The sequence below is a fragment of the Ranitomeya imitator genome, chromosome 5, assembly GCF_032444005.1.
Source record: "Ranitomeya imitator isolate aRanImi1 chromosome 5, aRanImi1.pri, whole genome shotgun sequence".
NCBI lineage: Eukaryota > Metazoa > Chordata > Amphibia > Anura > Dendrobatidae > Ranitomeya > Ranitomeya imitator.
Window position 1 is genome coordinate 341,747,867 of NC_091286.1, and position 15,957 is coordinate 341,763,823.

The 15,957-nt window shown below is 38.2% G+C and overlaps 1 long non-coding RNA gene across 1 annotated transcript in view; it reads right to left on the minus strand.

The window, feature by feature from the left end:
* LOC138637600 (uncharacterized) overlaps positions 1-9,567 on the minus strand; it is an 84,322-nt gene extending 74,755 nt beyond the window's left edge. The window contains exon 1 of the long non-coding RNA XR_011312414.1: positions 9,522-9,567. This is a non-coding gene — a long non-coding RNA (uncharacterized lncRNA). The remainder of the gene's footprint in view (positions 1-9,521) is intronic.
* Between the last annotated feature and the right edge of the window lie 6,390 nt (positions 9,568-15,957).

The window sequence follows — 15,957 nt, forward strand, 5'->3', positions numbered from 1 at the left end:
ATCCTTACACCACAGAGTGAGATCTTTCATGGAGCCCAAGATCAAGGAAGATCGACAGTCATCTTGTGTTTCTTCCATTTTCTAATAATTGCGCCAACAGTTGTTGACTTCTTGCCAAGCTGCTTGCCTATTGTCCAGCAGCCCATCCCAGTCATATGCAGGTTTACAATTTTGACCCTGATGCCTTTCACATCTCTGTGGTCTTGGCTATGGTGGCTGTAGTGGAGAGGTTGGAGTGTGCTTGATTAAGTGTGTGGACAGGGGTCTTTTATACAGGTAACAAGTTTAAACAGGTGCAATTAATACAGGCAATGAGTGTAGCGTAGGAGGTCTTTTTAAAGAAAAATTTGAGAGCCAGAATTCTCGCTGGTTTATAGGTAATCAAATATGTATTTCATGCAATAAAATGAAATTTAATTATGTAAAAATCAAACCATTTGATTTTCTGTTTTTACTTTTAGATTCAGTCTCTCACAGTTGAAATTAACCTATGTTAAAATTACAGATCTCTACATTTTTTGAAAGTGGGAAAACTTGTAATTATTGTCCCCACTTTGTTTATAAGGCCTCCTTTACATATCTGTGTTTCCAGTACGTGTGTCTGGCGCCCCTGGGGTCCAGTCACCACAGAGGTACTGCACCTCATCCAGAGGTGTGGTATCCCACTCTCACGTAAAGAGTGGGTACTATCCAGGACTCTAACACTCACATCCAACACACATCTTTCTGTCGGGGCAACTGGGCATACCCTTAGGGAGGAACGCCTCATTCTAGGCTGGATAGGAATGGGTGGTGGGAGTGGGTGGGGTAGGTAGAGTAGGGGAGGAGCTAATGAGAAGGGAGTCAGGCAAAAGGAGGGAGGAGTGGAGCAGATATGCAGAGAAGAAGCTCCCGGTCAGAGGGAGCTAGAAGGAGAAAAGACTAAAGAGAAAGATTGCAGAGAGTGAGAGAGGAAGGATGGGTCCTAGGGGCACGGGAAGTGCAGAAGCCACCCATGGGGCCCGTATCTAGATATGGAGGGACCAGGTTGCAGTCAGGGGACCGGCCCCAACTTAGTGGAATACTTCAAGTTCAGTTAAGAAACCAGAGGCTGGGGCTTTTGCAAGAGTCGCATCCACGCATACTTTGCCAAAAAGGCAGTGGTATAGAATCCAAGGGACTGAAAGGATGTCGCCCGACCAGGTTCATGGCTGCTGGCTTGGGACACTGTGGGTAACATAGTAACATAGTAACATAGTAACATAGTTAGTAAGGCCGAAAAAAGACATTTGTCCATCCAGTTCAGCCTATATTCCATCATAATAAATCCCCAGATCTACGTCCTTCTACAGAACCTAATTGTATGATACAATATTGTTCTGCTCCAGGAAGACATCCAGGCCTCTCTTGAACCCCTCGACTGAGTTCACCATCACCACCTCCTCAGGCAAGCAAATCCAGATTCTCACTGCCCTAACAGTAAAGAATCCTCTTCTATGTTGGTGGAAAAACCTTCTCTCCTCCAGATGCAAAGAATGCCCCCTTGTGCCCGTCACCTTCCTTGGTATAAACAGATCCTCAGCGAGATATTTGTATTGTCCCCTTATATACTTATACATGGTTATTAGATCGCCCCTCAGTCGTCTTTTTTCTAGACTAAATAATCCTAATTTCGCTAATCTATCTGGGTATTGTAGTTCTCCCATCCCCTTTATTAATTTTGTTGCCCTCCTTTGTACTCTCTCTAGTTCCATTATATCCTTCCTGAGCACTGGTGCCCAAAACTGGACACAGTACTCCATGTGCGGTCTAACTAGGGATTTGTACAGAGGCAGTATAATGCTCTCATCATGTGTATCCAGACCTCTTTTAATGCACCCCATGATCCTGTTTGCCTTGGCAGCTGCTGCCTGGCACTGGCTGCTCCAGGTAAGTTTATCATTAACTAGGATCCCCAAGTCCTTCTCCCTGTCAGATTTACCCAGTGGTTTCCCATTCAGTGTGTAATGGTGATATTGATTCCTTCTTCCCATGTGTATAACCTTACATTTATCATTGTTAAACCTCATCTGCCACCTTTCAGCCCAAGTTTCCAAGGCACTGGGCAGGAGAAGTGGAAGCCAGCGTAGTGAGATGGCCAGAGAAAGGCATATGAAAGGAGTCCATCCCAATTTACCTGGGAGTTTGCTGGACCATTGACCCGGAGAACACAGCATCTGGCTGGCGTTTTTCGACTGGAGAACTGTGAGTAAACGTGGAAACTGCACCTTACTGTGTCCTTGCGTTATTCCTACAACATCTGCCCAGCATGACCACCACCATCATCTTATCATACAACACTACATCTGCCCTGGGGTTAGCTCTACCTGTGGAGAGCTGCACCAACTCTGCTGCATCACCATCTGCCCCAGAGGATCTGAACTGCAGTGTTGGCCACTATCTCATTGCTGAATACCACGGGTGGCGTCACAAACATTTTCCTCAATTCCCCATAAACGTTATTTTTCCCTTTAATTACAATTGCACTTCTATTGGATGCCCAGGGCCACGGAACGGGTCACTGCTGCCGTGACACATCCAACTCCAAGAACTTTGGGACCTGGCCCGAGTACCCCACGGCCCTAGCGGGCGCTCCATGTGACATCCATTTTTTTATGGACCCCACACATGTCGATTATAACCTAAGTGAGTGTTCATGCAATACACTCAGAGACAGGACTTTTTTTTTTCTGGCAGCACTGGTGACAAGGGCGAATACAAGTCTATGGGTCTGTGAAATACGTGTACAGCATATGCATGATATACATGTACCATCTGTGTTTTGTAAAGTATAGGAGAAGCTTTGTAATCCCTTTCTTTCATTAATCTTTCTTCATTCTTTTCATTTCCTTTTTCATACTGGAAAAACACTGATGACCATGCTGATGATAAAAATGGACACACGGATAGAAAACACTGATGGCACCAGTGCCGTTATTTCAAGTACATGTTTAAACAAGAATGTAGGCCTTACATATATATACAGTGGGGCAAAAAAGTATTTAGTCAGTCAGCAATAGTGCAAGTTCCACCACTTAAAAAGATGAGAGGCGTCTGTAATTTACATCATAGGTAGACCTCAACTATGGGAGACAAACTGAGAAAAAAAAATCCAGAAAATCACATTGTGTGTTTTTTTTAACATTTTATTTGCATATTATGGTGGAAAATAAGTATTTGGTCAGAAACAAACAATCAAGATTTCAGGCTCTCACAGACCTGTAACTTCTTCTTTAAGAGTCTCCTCTTTCCTCCACTCATTACCTGTAGTAATGGCACCTGTTTAAACTTGTTATCAGTATAAAAAGACACCTGTGCACACCCTCAAACAGTCTGACTCCAAACTCCACTATGGTGAAGACCAAAGAGCTGTTAAAGGACACCAGAAACAAAATTGTAGCCCTGCACCAGGCTGGTAAGACTGAATCTGCAATAGCCAACCAGCTTGGAGTGAAGAAATCAACAGTGGGAGCAATAATTAGAAAATGGAAGACATACAAGACCAATGATAATCTCCCTCGATCTGGGGCTCCACGCAAAATCCCACCCCGTGGGGTCAGAATGATCACAAGAACGATGAGCAAAAATCCCAGAACCACGCGGGGGGACCTAGTGAATGAACTGCAGAGAGCTGGGACCAATGTAACAAGGCCTACCATAAGTAACACACTACGCCACCATGGACTCAGATCCTGCAGTGCCAGACGTGTCCCACTGCTTAAGCCAGTACATGTCCGGGCCCGTCTGAAGTTTGCTAGAGAGCATTTGGATGATCCAGAGGAGTTTTGGGAGAATGTCCTATGGTCTGATGAAACTAAACTGGAACTGTTTGGTAGAAACACAACTTGTCGTGTTTGGAGGAAAAAGAATACTGAGTTGCATCCATCAAACACCATACCTACTGTAAAGCATGGTGGTGGAAACATCATGCTTTGGGGCTGTTTCTCTGCAAAGGGGCTAGGACGACTAATCCGGGTACATGAAAGAATGAATGGGGCCATGTATCGTGAGATTTTGAGTGCAAACCTCCTTCCATCAGCAAGGGCATTGAAGATGAAACGTGGCTGGGTCTTTCAACATGACAATGATCCAAAGCACACCGCCAGGGCAACGAAGGAGTGGCTTCATAAGAAGCATTTCAAGGTCCTGGAGTGGCCTAGCCAGTCTCCAGATCTCAACCCTATAGAAAACCTTTGGAGGGAGTTGAAAGTCCGTGTTGCCAAGCGAAAAGCCAAAAACATCACTGCTCTAGAGGAGATCTGCATGGAGGAATGGGCCAACATACCAACAAAAGTGTGTGGCAACCTTGTGAAGACTTACAGAAAACGTTTGACCTCTGTCATTGCCAACAAAGGATATATTACAAAGTATTGAGATGAAATTTTGTTTCTGACCAAATACTTATTTTCCACCATAATATGCAAATAAAATGATAAAAAAACAGGCAATGTGATTTTCTGGATTTTTTTTTTCTCAGTTTGTCTCCCATAGTTGAGGTCTACCTATGATGTAAATTACAGGCGCCTCTCATCTTTTTAAGTGGTGGAACTTGCTCTATTGCTGACTGACTAAATACTTTTTTGCCCCACTGTACATATGTATACACTATGCGATTTACATACTTGCTGTCTCATGTTGACTAAATATCATGTTGACTAGGGTTAATAGCAGCGTTAACCGAGTGCGTTACACCGCGGTCAACGCTGCCATTAACCCTGTGTGAGCGCTGACTGGAGGGGAGTATGCAGACGCCAAGCACTGACTGCGGGGAGGAAGGAGCGGCCATTTTCTTCCGGACTGTGGCCGTCGCTGATTGGTCGCGACAGCCATGACAGGTAGCTGCCGAAACCAATCAGCGAATGAATAACCGTGACAGAAAGAAAGAAAGAAAGACAGACGGAAGTGACCCTTAGACAATTATATAGTAGATTAAGCTTAAGATTAATAGGGGTGCCCAAACTTTTTCATATAACTGTATAATATAGTACATCATATCAGTAACAGCTCATTGTAGGTTTTGAAGCGTAAGGCATTACTGTGGTTGTGCACAACATTTTCAAGCAATTCTGTTTCCTATGGTAAAAAAAACTCTTTGCCAGATGTAGCATCTCACATACTCCCACTTACTTTGAGACTTAAAATACTTTTTTGTAATGTTTATGGAAGACATCAGATTCAACAATAACATAATCTTGGAAAATTAGTTTCCCAAGTTGTAAATTGTAAATAACTTATATACTTTTATAATGATTTAAAAAAAGGCTTAAAGGCAACCTTTTACCAGGTTTTCCCCATATAAAGTACGGCCAGTACCTATAAGCCTACTTTTACAGAATACTAGAATGCTGTACATATGTCCCCAATCTGTCCGCATCCTATGTCATCCACACAGTGTCCTCCATTACGCTCCTGTGCAGGTGTACTTCTCTCTGCCCTGTTGAAGGCAATGCAAAGTCCAATAGTATGCATGCACAGGGGAAAGTCCAAAGAACACTAATCCGTAGGTTAAAAAAGTTGCACGCACACTAGATTACTTTGCTCTGCCATCAGCAGGGCAGAGAGAAGTACACCTGCACAAGACTGCAGTGGAGGCCCCTGTGTGGATGACATAGGATGTATCATCCACATGAAGCCGAGAAGGAGGATGGTGATCGTAAGAAAAGAGGAGGTGCCAGATCAAGACCAAAGATGCCCATTAGATTTGACTGCATCACCTGTAAGTATAACGAAAGTTATCTTTGTGCCATGCAGAGCAGATTGGGGAAATACAGCTCTGGCAAAAATTAAGAGACCACTGCATACTTTTCAGTTTGTTGGATTTTTCTCTTTATATGCATATTTTTGAGTAAAATGTAAATTGTTCTTTTATTCTATAAACTACTGACAACATGCCTCCGAAGTTCCAAGCAATACATTTTGTATTTATTTTCTGATGCTTTAACTCAGGAAGAGTTCAGAAATCAATATTTTGTGTAATAACCATGATTTTTAATTACAGCTTTCATGCGTCTTGGCATGCTTGCCACTAGTCTTTCACACTGCTTTTGGGTGACCATGTGCCATTCCTGGTACAAAACTTTAAGCAGTTCTTCTTTGTTTGATGGCTTGTGACTATCCATCTTCCTCTTGATTACATTCCAGAGGTTTTCAATGGGGTTCAGGTCTGGAGATTGGGCTGGCCATGACAGGAATTTGATGTGGTGGTCCTTCATCCACACCTTGATTGACCTACCTCTGTGGCATATGTCCAAAAGAAAGGGTAGCGGGCACCACACAGTGTATTTAGGGATCAACCAAGTGCATATATATATATATATATATGTATATATATATATATACATATATATATATATACAATATAAACCAAACAAGAAAAGATATGCACACAATTGGGATCAACCTCAAAAAATATACAAAGTTTAATATTTTCAATACAAAAACACAGCAGGGCAAAACATACTTGTTAAAAACATTTATAATCACAAAAAGGTCACTTATCAAACCTGATAGTCCAGAAACCTAATACACCTAGACTGTCAGATAAAGATACAATGACCGAAAATAGAGTGCTGACCATGGGGGGGAAAAGGAACCAAAGCTCCATGAGTATCGACGCTCTCAGAGCGTCTTCATCAGGGCAAAAACCAGTCCTCATAGTTGGGGAACATTGCCTGAGCAGAATGAATCAACTGTTTTTCCAGGATAACCTTCTATGTGTCTTGATTCATACGTCCTTCACAAAGGTTAACCTGCCCAACTCCAGCCTTGCTGAAGCATCCCCAGATCAACACCTGGTCGTCTATTGGTTAGATGAAGGCCTGGAGCGGCATATAAGCCACAGTGTCTTGCACCCACTGTAAAATTTGGTGGAGGATCAGTGATGATCTGGGGATGCTTCAGCAAGGCTGGAATTGGGTGGGCTAATCTTTGCGAATGGTCTCTTAATTAAGAGTGGTCTCTTAATTTTTGCCAGAGCTGTATACACAGCATTCTATTATGCTGTAACAGAGGGCTTACAGGTCCTGAGGTACTTTATATAGGGAAAACCTGGTGACAAGGTTATTCTCAAGTTGTGCTTTGAGCAGCACACAGATCAACAGCCTTTCACTTCCTTCTTGCTTTGGGGCGGGCACTTTTCCTTCATCCTACTACTGAATTTTTCCTTGCTACTGAGATGCATTAATGGTCTGCCAGGGCCTATTCTAAAGTCTGAATATAACTATGGATTCTGTAAAACTAGAATTATTGCAGGACAAAATTTAACATATTGTTTTACCTTGTCCTGACTATGCAGTATAGACCGAGAGGCTGTACAAGGTGAAAGCACTGATGCTTCTTCCTTTAACACCTATGTGTTATGCCAGTGAATGCATACAGGAATACATCTGCTGGCCCTAGTGGTTATCCAACATTGACAGTTACCTGTTAACTACTAATATACAGACTAAATGTGTGCTTTTATCAAATTACCAGATTCAATTACTTGTTCACAGTGGGGGGTGCAGGCAGTGTTCAAATGCCCCCAGCCTTTGATCTGTAGAACTCATAACCCCGACTTATGACAGATAGGAAAAATACACATGAGACGTTTAGCACAAAATATGGCCCGATAGGTTGATGGGCTCACACTATTTGGCCAAATTTTGTGCTAAACTCGTGTATTTTTCCTAAAAGTCATTTTGCTATTCGCACTTCTTGTATTTCACATTGACATGCTTTATCACTATTGAGTGCAACCATTTTCATATTTTGATATATAGGTTGCTTTTTTTGGCATGCACCTCTTCAGACTAGTTCTTGATGTTCAGTCAGTTTTTCTGTTATTTTTATGACAGATAGGTACATAAACAATATTTTGACTTTCTGATGGGTCCACAAGCAGGAACTCATTTCGGGCATATTTATACAGCTCCCATTGACACACCAATAAATAGTTATATAGTAAGCTCCCCCTGACGGTGACTACAAATCGCCTTTTACAAAAGAATTACCTGCTATGCTGAAGTCAGATATACACCACTTCCCTTTTTGGGGATGCTGTCAGCCAAACCAGTAGAATAGGCAACTAGAAGCTTAAGGAGTAACCATCATTTTATTTTTTATTTCATTAATCAATAATATGTGTGAAAATAAGCAACTTTATAATACATTTTATCAGAGAAATCTGCATCTTTCTCTGCCAGAATTGATCACTTATTATTCTGAGGTAAAATCTGTATTCAGTGAAGACAGACTTTCCCATTACTGTGTGAGATGAGAGCTGTTGCGGATACAATTCTGTGTAGATAGGAAGGGGAGGAGAAAGGAGGAGCTCTTCTCTAGCTCCTCCCTCTGTAGTAACTGCCAGGTCCTATCAATAATGGAAAAGTCTGTTTTCACTGAATACAGATTTTACCTGAGAATTGAGAATTATGATAATGAATTATCAATTCTGGTAGAAAAATAAGCAATTTTCTCTGATAAGATATATCACAAAGTTTCCTATTTTTACTTGTACTATTGATTTATTAAATAAAAATTAAAATGTGGGTTACTCTTTAAGTCTCAAATTTACTATGTTACATGAAATTAGGGGTTGGCAAAACGGTAAATACTTTACAATCGCCCTAAATATATAGTATAATCAATTCTGTTTTTGTAGCGTTGGGTAACCACCAATGTTCTTTTATTAACTATAATTTCCCCCAAAATGTTGGCATCTTTCAGTTCTTTTCATAAGCCTAGGTAAAATTAGTGTCTGTTACACATTAAAGCTCTATAATTGCCTTTGCGGAGCACGGATATTGTATTAGTTTTAGTAATTGAAAATATAAAGAGAATTCTTATTTTATGATATCGTAATATCGTACTTGTATTTTTTCGTAGCGGGTAAAAAAAAAAGGTATGAAATTATATATATTTTTTGAAGCGTTTGGGCCATGTGTGTTTTCAGTATAGTTATACCTTAAAATGAAATTTCCCACCTAAAATGAAACGCAAGTGTTCGCTCTATGTGCTTCTAACACACTCGAGCCTCCATAATATTTAAAATGTCCAATGCGGTGGATGAATACATAAATATTGACTGCAGCTGTAGAATTTAATAAAACCTCAGGTTTGAAATAGAAAGTTAAATAAGTGTATTATTGGAAACTTGTGGTCAAACTTGAAACTTGAAGGAAATATTTTAGCACTATCACTGTATTAAATTGCAATCATTATTTAATTTATCTTCCCTGAAATGACTTTTGGGAAGTGTACCAAAAAACCCTATTTACCTAAGCCAGGAAATAAGCTGGTGATCAGCTAGGTGCATGAAGTAATTGAAAGCTGACAGGGGACAGTATAATGCCAGCATTGTAACAGCCCTGAAAGATATTATTGGACGCTCACGGAACTTAAAAGAGTGTTGCAAACAGTTTTCAATTTGTTTTAAAAAAAAAAAAGTAATAACATACAAATAAGTTATTTTGCTTTTTTTTTAAATTGTATAATATAATACCAACTGTAGTCCAGGAACATACCTTACAGTCACCAGCCTGGAGTAAATCTAATGCAATCGGTGCTTGCTGGACGTAAGCAGCAAAACTTTAGGTGACTTGTCTGCAATGTGCTTGTCACTTTGAACCTCAGAACAAAGAGCAGCCTGTAAACCAACTTTATAAAAGTATTATGAGATACCACAACAAGAACGTTATAGCCTTGTTAAACTACATTAACGTGGCATAAATTGTAAGTAACACAAGTGAAAAAAAATTATGTTATGCCGCACAATTATGTAGTCAGTGGAATATGTTATTTTTTCTTAATTACGCAAAAAACTTAGAACAATATAATACAGTATAATTATAATAGAGAAAAAATATAATAAATATCTGAGTCTGCAAGGAAATGTAAAATATTTAGAGTCCTCAGTGGTTGATACCTTTTAATGGCTAACTGAAAAGATGGTAACAAATTGCATGCTTTCGAGACTATGCAGGTCTCATCATCAGGCGTAGACTAATACAAAATCTGAAGAATCAAATACATGTACAAAACACAGCACAGAAATAATGCAATAGATAATACAAGTGACGTGAAGCAGTATGGGAGAAAGATAAACAGTTGTGGTCGTAAATATTGGAACAGTTCATAGATAAGGAGTGTGAATGTTTTGTAATTCTGAATATTTTTCTATCTATTGGCTAACATGGTACAAAGATATATATCTTTCCTGTAAGGAAATGAAAACATGTTGTCAGTCTTTTCTTTGAATTAAGAATGGTGAAATATGTTATATATCGGTAAATATTATTTTTATTACTATTATTATTATCTGTAAGCATTATGGTTACTTTTTGCTATTTTTTTCTTCATTAAAGTAAGTGAAGTCAAATCTGGCATTCTCAGCTCTTGATTCTAAGCTATTGGTTATGATTCTGAATAAAAAATATATTCCGTGGGGAAAATGAAGTCATTGTACATATGTTTAAAAAATGTTTTGACTGCATAGAAAATAAAGCTAAACTTGAGATAGTATTCTACAGGCAATGGGAATCAATTAGTAATAATAACATTAATTTCATCAAGAGTAAAATTATTCATATTCCAAATAATTTTCACAATGTTTTTCTAATTTTTTCAGAATTCTTGGGACTAGACTAACAATTCTCTGAATACCACGTGAAGATGTCAACTATACTATATATTTGTAGATAGTGTTTGCCAAAATGCAACTCTACCCAAATTACGTCCTGTATTTCTCAATTATTCTGTTTTTAATTTTTCAATGCTTTTAATAAAAGTCTAGGGCAGTAGTGTTTCTCCTTACAGAGGTCGCTATCTAGTACATGGAGGTTTATAGAACAGGCAATGCTCTCTAGGAAAGGGGTATGCTAATTAGTTCTCTTTGATAAAGAAAAAAAAAAAAGAAAAAAAACACAAGGCGCCCCCAATGTGTCTCACTATATTTGAAAGAATACAATCCTTTGCGGGAAATGTGCTCACCTATTTCAGTTGTGAACCAAAGGTCACAACTCCCATGAAGGCATGTTAGTTCTCTTTGAGAAGAAGAGCGTTGGCTTTTTAGTGTTGCCTATTGAAGGTAAACATTTTATAAATCAATTTCAATCCTTTTAACAAGGCTTTCAACATGGCTAAGGATATTAAGCCAAGTCAGACTCTTCTCCAGAATTAAAAGACTCCCGGCCACAAAGAGCAGTTCCCGGTTTTCTCCTCCTCCTCAGTGCACAGACAGTTACTTATCGGCTGTGTGAGAGACACATGAAGACATATTCACAGAATCATTGCATGGCCTAGAATTCTCTGAAGACCAGCTGTAGTATCTGTAAGAAGAGACAGCACCTCGAACAGGGTGCCATGTATAATACTTTAGTCACACATTTGGCTTAGGGGCGTTAGACTCCATCGTTCACCTGTGGCCTGTTGCAACTACTATATTTGCACCTCCTATGGCTTCGATCCCTGCTCATGTTGGTCCATTGTTACAGATGTGTAAGTATATAATTGTTTCATAGAAAAATTTTCCCTGCTTTGAATGCTAAAGAAATCATTTAGCAAAAAAAAGGGAGAATAAAAATGGATACAATTGGGATTTTCACACAGCATCCAGCCAATATCACCAACATTAAAAATGAAGTTGACTTCCTTATTGGTTGATATAGCCTTTGACCTTTCTTGATTCTTGATTAGACTAGTTCAGAATGGGAAAGCAGTGGTTTACACTATGTATGTGAAACTACATCCCCTTGTTATGTTCAGAAGAGCTTAGTGTTCATTTGGAAAGATTAATTACAGAAATTAATACCATTTGTGTGGTTAGATTGGATGATTATCTAATCTCCAGTTCTCAGAGAGATATTGCTCTATATGTCATTAGCTGTGTCCCCAAGGAATGAATCTTTATTAAGTTTATGCTTCCTTATTGAATTTCCAGGTAATATTATAAATCATAGGACCTTTAAAATTTTATTTTCCCAACATTTCACAATAATTTAGATAGTATGGTAATTGTACTTTAACCATTTCACCACTTTATGATTTTCCATTTTTGCTTTTACGTTTTTTGCTCCCCTTCTTACCAGAGCCATAACTTTTTTATTTTTCTGTCAATATGGCCAAGTAAGGGCTTGTTTTTTGTGGGATGAGTTGATCTTTTCAACGGCATCACTGGTTTTACCATGTAGTGTACTGGAAAGCAGGACAAAATTCCAAGTGCGATGAAATTGCAAAAAAGTGCAATTCCACATTATTATGATTCTCCAGGTCATTACAAGTTTTCAGATACCAAACATGTATAGGTTATTTTCTATTTACGTGGTCAAAAAATTATTTTGAATGGGGAAAAAGGGGAATGAGACTGACAGAGGCATTTAACAGCAGCGAGTGGATTGCAATTCCACCTGTGACTATTAGGCCGGCGTCACGCTCAGCGTAAGACAATACAGTCCGTATGTTACGGCCGTAATATGCTGAAAAGTCCCCAAAATAGTGATCCGTAGCTCCTCCGTAGGCAGGGTGTTTCAGCGTTTTTTGCGCATGGCATCCTCCGTATGTAATCTGTATGGCATCCGTACTGCGTGTTTTTCTCGCAGGCTTGCAAAACCGACATACAAGGGTTCCATGTGTAAAAAAAAAAAACATATATACTGTCTATGTATATATATATATTTATGTCAGTAGACACATATATGTATATATATTATTACTTCATACAGCGCTAGATAGCTTTAAAGCCGGTAATTCAATTGCTGGCTTTTGCTATCTCCTTCCTCTCACTGACATATATATATATATATATATGTATATATATATATATATACCTATTCTATTCTATGTGTACACATTTATTCTACCTATTCTACTGTAAGCTGTCAGTGTGATTTTACTGTACACCGCAATGAATTGTCGGCTTTTCTCGCTGCATATTTCTCGCAAGTCACACTGCTGGTCTGTGTGTAATCCGTATTTTTGGGGCTTCCATAGACTTTCATTGGCTTTTTTTGCGCAATACGGTGACAAATGCAGCATGCTGCGATTTTCTACGGCCGTAGCAAGCCGTATAATACAGATCAGTAAAATACGGCAGATAGGAGCAGGGGCATAGAGAAGCATTGGGCCGTGTGTAATGCGTGTTTTACGGACGTATTTTATGCACTCATACGTCCGTAAAACTCGCTAGTGTGACGCCGGCCTTAGGGGCACATGTCAGCTGATGAAATCAGCTCACATGTGCCGAAAAACATATGGACTCAGTGCCAGAGCCCGTATGGAGTGTGAGGACATGACGTTTGACATATAGACATGTCAAAGGATGTTAAGGCATTATGCATTCCCTAAAAACATACAGTATTTTTTATTAAGGCCTGTTTATCCCTTTCATTAACTTTTTCTAACATCCTAATTTTTATTTTAACCCCTTAATGACAGCCAATACATCTTTTAACTGACCTGAGATATAAGAGAATAGCCTCCCCCTACAGGTGACAATCTAGCAGCTGTCGGTTGTGCACTATAGCTGACAACTTGCTGCATCAGCCATGATCAGTGTTGGCACAGTCCAACTCTGTTTAACCCCTTAGATGCTGCTGCCAATAGTGACTGCATCATTATAAATGGTTAACAGAGTGTGGGGCTTCCTATTTAACCAAATTGGTGCCCTCAGATCTTGATATTGTGGTCCTGATGTTTGCCATGGCAATTCATGACCAAATAGCGGCCTTAGAGTCTGACGGCTGTAGTAATCTATTCAGAAGTTAGAGACATTTAGGTGGTAAAAATACACATTTTCATTCCTATCATGCCACTTTGCATTAATTCCTGTAAAGCACCTAAAGAGTTAATAAACTACCTGACAGCAGTTTTCAATATGTCAGGGGGTGCGGTTTTTAAAATGGTATCACGTTTGGGGGTTTCCCAATATACGAGACTCCTAAAGTCACTTCAAACATGGATAAGTCCCTAAAAAAATACATTTTGTAAATTTCCTTGAAAAAATGAAAAATTGCTGCTACATTTTTAATCCTCCTAAAATGCTAACAAAATATAATAACATTTTACAAATGGTGCTGATGTAAAGCCGACATGTGGGAAATGTTATTTATTAATGATTTTGTGTGTTATGGCTATCTGGATTAAAGGGATAATCATTCAAAGTTTGAAAATTGCTAATTTTTTAACATTTTTCTCATATTTTTGATATTTTTTATAAATAAACACAAAACATATTGACCTAAATTTACCATTATCATAAAGTATAATGTGTCACGAAAAAACATTCTCAAAATCACCTGGATTTGTTGAAGCGTTACAGAGTTATTACCACATAAAGTGACACTGGTCAGATTTCAAAAATTTGGCTCCGTCACTAAGGGGTTAACAGTATCTCCAAGAGTACTGCAATGCCTGATATTGACTATACATTTATCCTCTGAATTATAAAATGTTGGCGAATATGTTAACAGTATATAAATATAGATTATTATTATCTGCTGACTGCCTCATCTACTGTTACGCTGTCTAACTAGCCTCAGTATTTCTGATTCAAGACATATTCTAGTTTGTAAAAATTCCTAAGAGTCTGCAAAACTTTTGTCAAAAATCAATCTAAATTATCTGCCGTTCCCACATTATGTTTGGTGATATTGTAACCCAATGTAGCAACACTTCATACCTGATAAAAGAATCATTTTTCACAGTCAGTGATATATTTTTGTGTTGATGTTTATTTAGTTCCACAATAATTTTCACAGTGATGCATATATAAGAATATATGATTCACTGATGAAAGTATGTTCTTGTTATGCCATTTACCTATGAAAATGAGGCATAAATGAAAAATGTTGACAAAAAATTCAATTCTAATGTGTAACAGTATTTCCACCTTTTGCTAAAAAACGTTTTCCAGGTTTTAGTTTTTTCTTTTAAACTGATTGCTATAAAAATGGAAGTCCAGTTTCGATTTTCTCACTTTAAAAAAAAAAAAAAATTCAAGCAATTCTGAATGCCTAAAAAACAAATTTTCCTCACTATTATCTTTTTCAATATAATTAAATATAAATATTAGGATTGATACGAATCAAATGACATTTAGTTCACAATCATACCCATATTGAAGTGATTACTCTATACCTTCTACTATATATATAAATACTTATGAATAAAAAAAATGTTATTTGAAACACATTTCCATCAATGCAATAATCATACTGATCCTTAAACAAAATATACATTTACAGAAAAAAAATCTCCATGGTTTAAGTGAAATAATGTTATACTGCAGTATAGCTAGAAAGATAATATTAGGCACAAATCTTACATGCAAAATAAAAATTATTTTCTTGCTATTTTTTACTGTAATTACTATTGCTATCATTCTTGCTTAGAAGAATCTACATTTTTGTACTGTCAATGATAAAGGGCAAAAGAATGTTACAATTATATTAGAAGATGTGGTTCTAAGAATACGTATTACATATTTTCGATATATTACTTTTTTCACCTAAGGACACGAAAACAAGCACATGGTTAAGCAGTCACAAGTATATGATAAATGTATCACCGCAGTATGCAATTTATTTACACCAAAATAATGGCATACATGTAGAACAGGCAGACAGGATTTCCTCTGGTTCAAGTTCCAACAAATTTATGAAGTGTCATAGGACATGTTCAGATTTATGTTGCAGATTCAGAGACTTTGCACATAAAACAAATATGTCGCACAGACAGAGTGGATACAAGGCTCCACTCAGGTTAGTCCTCGATATACTATGTGAAGTAGAAAGTTTGCAGCTGAGCTGGATTCCATCAGCACGGAGAAAAATATTTTTCTTGATTATTGCCAGTCTTTAGAGTGCCCTCCTTTTATTGGGACGCTCAATGCAACTTAGGAAAAAGTAGGCTAATAACTCTACGCCCAAACTCTAGTTCCAAATTTTTTCAAAGCAATTTTAGCTT